At 48.2% G+C, this 4,038-nt stretch overlaps 1 pseudogene; it reads left to right on the forward strand.

Moving 5' to 3' along the window:
* The first annotated feature begins 1,203 nt into the window (after nt 1-1,203).
* LOC148473982 (E3 ubiquitin/ISG15 ligase TRIM25-like) lies at nt 1,204-3,298 on the forward strand (annotated as a pseudogene).
* Nucleotides 3,299-4,038: the final 740 nt, after the last annotated feature.

Consider the following 4,038-nt stretch of genomic DNA (forward strand, 5'->3'; position numbering starts at 1 on the left):
GGGGGCACAGGGCTGGGAAAGTTGGCTGGGATGAGGGACACAGGGCTGGGAAAGTTGGCTGGGATGTGGGGGTACAGGGCTGGGAAGGCTTGCTTGATGGGGGGACAAGGCTGGCTGGACATGGGGGGGCACAGGTCTGGCTAGATTAGGGGAGGGCACAGGGCTGAGAAGATTGGCTAGACTAGGGGGGCACAGGGCTGGGTAGGCAGATGCCTAGGGAGGGCACAGGGCTGGGAAGGCTGGCTGGACTAGGGGGGGCACAGGGCTGGGAAGAATGGCTGGAATAGGGGGGGCACAGAGCAGGGAAGGCTGGCTGTAGTAGAGGGAGGAAAGGACAGACAAGGATGGCTGGACTGGGAAGGGTGCGCAGGGAAGGCTGGTTGCCGGACTGTGGGTGAAGCGCAGGGAAGGCTGACTGGACTATAAAGCGGGTGCAGGGAAGGGTCAGTATGCTTACCTGTCACTGGCAGCCAGTCAGGCATGGAGGAAACCAGGCCTGGATATCAGCGTTGTGGATTGCATCGGCAGCCAGTGAGAAGAAACATCACCGGCGTCACTTTAAATATGGCGTTGGCCGCGAGCCAATCACAGCTTGCGGACCGGCAGCCAATCAGTAGAGGCCGCTGCTGATTGGCTGCACACAAACTGGCAGCCAATCAGGAGCGGCTGCTCCTGATTGGCTGCCGTTCCACGAGCTGTGATTGGCTTGCGGCCGGCAACTTATTTGGAATGCTGCCTATGCCGTTTCTTCTCCCTGGCTGCCAGTAAATTAATGATTGATCCACATCCACACCACTACAGGCCCGGCAGTCCCGCCTGATGGCGACCCTGCTGACCCCTGTTGGGATACCAACCATCGGGATGGCAGCTGTTGGTATTTTGATAGGAGGCATCCCGACAGCTGACATTACATACCGATTCCATATGTAATAGTCTGCAGTCTGCAGGCATTGGCTAGTCCCGTGCGAGACTGCCCACTGTTTTAAAGTTGCAGTCATTTAAAAGTCAAAATCAACCTGATTTTACCTTTTAAATTACTTCTACTTTAGACATCGGGCAGTCTCGCACGTGACTCACCAATGCCTGCAGTCCACAGGCTATTACATATACCCCATAATCTGAGTGACAGCCCAGCCTCACCCTGTGTGCAGAATGTGACTCCACTGATATCTGAGTGTCAGAGACTTTCACTTTCATTTCTCTCTCCTGCTGTCAGCGATGGCGTCTGCTGATCTGAGACAGGAGCTGGACTGTTCCATCTGCCTGAGCATTTATACAGATCCTGTAACCCTGAGATATGGCCACAACTTCTGCCGGGTCTGTATTAATCGTGTGCTGGATACACAGGAGGAGTCTGGAGTTTATACCTGTCCTGATTGCAGAGCAGAGTGTCAGGAGCGTCCTGCACTGATACGGAACATAACCCTGTGTAACATAGTGGGGAGTTATCTGTCTATTTGGCCAGATCAGGAGGAGACTGAGATCTTCTGCACTTACTGCATTCACTCTCCTGTACCTGCTGCTAAATCCTGTCTGCTGTGTGAGGCTTCTCTGTGTGATAATCACCTGAGAGTACACAGCAAGTCAGCAGAACACGTCTTATCTGATCCCACCACTTCCCTGGGGAACAGGAAATGCTCCGTCCATAAGAAGATCCTGGAGTATTACTGCACTGAGGATGCTGCCTGTATCTGTGTGTACTGTTTAGCTGGAGAACATCGGGGACACCAGGTAGAATCACTTGATGAGGCCTCTGAGAAGGAGAAGGAGAAGCTGAGAAACAATCTGCATAAACTGTCCACAAAGAGAGCAGAGACAGAGATAAGAGTCCAGAGTCTGCAGGAGCGCAGGAGAGAAGATCAGGGAAAAGCAGCTGGTGCAACAGAGACAGTCACTGCCCTGTTTAGAGACATCAGGAGACAGCTGGAAGACCTGGAGAAGAGAGTCCTGAGTGAGATCTCCAGGCAGGAACAGCGCGTTTCACTCTCAGTCTCTGATCTGATCCAGCAGCTGGAAATAAAGAAGGACGAGCTGTCCAGGAAGATGCGTCACATTGAGGAGCTGTGTAACATGTGTGACCCAGTGACTGTCTTACAGGAACCAGACACAGGTGACTTGTGTGATACTGAGGACACAGAGAGACATGATAACCAGGTCCATGGTGCAGGAGATCTGGATGTGGGTCTCATCTCAGGGACATTACACACAGTATCTGATATAATAACATTTATAAATACAGGGATCTATGTGCAGGAAGCTACAGACCTATTACTGGATGTAACCACAGCTGGTAATTATATACAGATATCAGGTGACAGGAAAACTGCATCATGGTCACATATATACCAGACTCACCCAGTAACACCAGAGAGATTTCAGGATTTTCATGTATTAAGCACCAGGGGATTCTCCTCAGGGCGACATTACTGGGAAGTGGATGTCAGTAAATCAGTGCTATGGAGGGTGGGGATGTGTTATCCCAGTATAGACAGGAGAGGACTGCAGTCATACATTGGTAATAATAACAAGTCCTAGTGTGTGTGTAGGTATAATAATCAGCACTCAGTGATACATGACCATACAGAGATCCAGTTACCTGACAATATCCCATGTGACAGAGTGAGGATATACCTGGATTATGGGGCAGGACAGCTGTCCTTCTATTCTCTGTGTGACCCCATCAGACACTTACACACCTACACTGCCGCCCTCACTGAGCCCCTTCATGCTGCATTAGGTGTAGGGGGAGGTTGTATAACTATATCTAAGAGAGTCAAGAACTGTTAGAAGTGATTAAAAGAAATCAGCAAATAAACTGGGGAGGGGGATGATTTAGGGTTGGTCAACAACCATCGAAGGTTAGCTACCATCAATGGTCTGATGGCGATGATAAGTGTTTTCACCATTGTTGGGAGGCCACGATGGTAAACATTGGTGTCTGATCCCCCATATTTAGTGCCAGCCCCACTATGCACAGCTGTCGATGGTCATCACTAGTCCGACTGCTGAAATATTCAGACAGTAGAATGGAGCAATGGGTGCAAATATAACTGGACTCCTTCGATCCTGCAACATATATGAGACTAGATGTCCAGTTGTTCTCTTATTGGTGTGTTAGAAGCTTTTGTTGTAAATATAGAAATATACATTTGTGTGGGATTTCTCCATCTACATCTCCAGGTCACTGCTAGCTGTGATTGGCTGCAATAGCTGTCTGTCAGCCAGTGAGTACCCAATAGGTGCCAGCTCTGTCAGCACCTATTGGGTAGACTGCTTTCCTCTCTGTCAGTGTCTCTAACCCTGGTGCCCGGGCAAGTAACCGATTAGGGAGTCACTGATGTTACTGTGCAGCTCCCCACCCCCCATTACTTGCACCAAGTCGCTCCTGGGAAGCTCTGGCTCATACACACTTAACGATATACTCCATGTGCAATACTGTTAAGTGTTTGGTGTTGTTTGCTCTGGCTCTCCCGGGCATAGGACATTGGGCATACACACTGAATGTTATCGTTCAGTGACGTCACCCTCCCTCATCCCTGAACTTGCAGTTCCTGTCGATATTGTCAGGTTGCCCTGCAAGTTCAGGTGATGAAAGACATAGTTAATGAATCGCAGGAGCGAGCATCGTTAATGATATTGTTCATACACACTGGATGATATTGAACGCTATTAATGATAACAATATCGTTATCGTCCATATCGTTCAATTTATTGTCTAGTGTGTATGAGCCTTAGACATGTGGGCACTAGCAAAACATGGCATGAGGAGGTAGCCTGGCCTGTTCCTGCTGCAGTACCATAACGTCACTTATGTGTCTGTGTAACTGGGGGAAACACAGCATAACAACTTTGATGACAGTGATTATAATATATTAATAACAATATCATTTTTATATTACAAATGATAAAGGGTGTACTTTTCTCAATGCAAAAATGCATTTTTAATTAAATCAATATATTAGGGGACATTTCTTAATATACAGTAGTAAGCGTATAGACAATTAATAAAAATAGTATTTTGTAAAAACACAAACCTTA

This window comes from Taudactylus pleione, unplaced genomic scaffold (assembly GCF_031769625.1).
Source record: "Taudactylus pleione unplaced genomic scaffold, aTauple2 ptg000903l, whole genome shotgun sequence".
Classification (NCBI taxonomy): domain Eukaryota; kingdom Metazoa; phylum Chordata; class Amphibia; order Anura; family Myobatrachidae; genus Taudactylus; species Taudactylus pleione.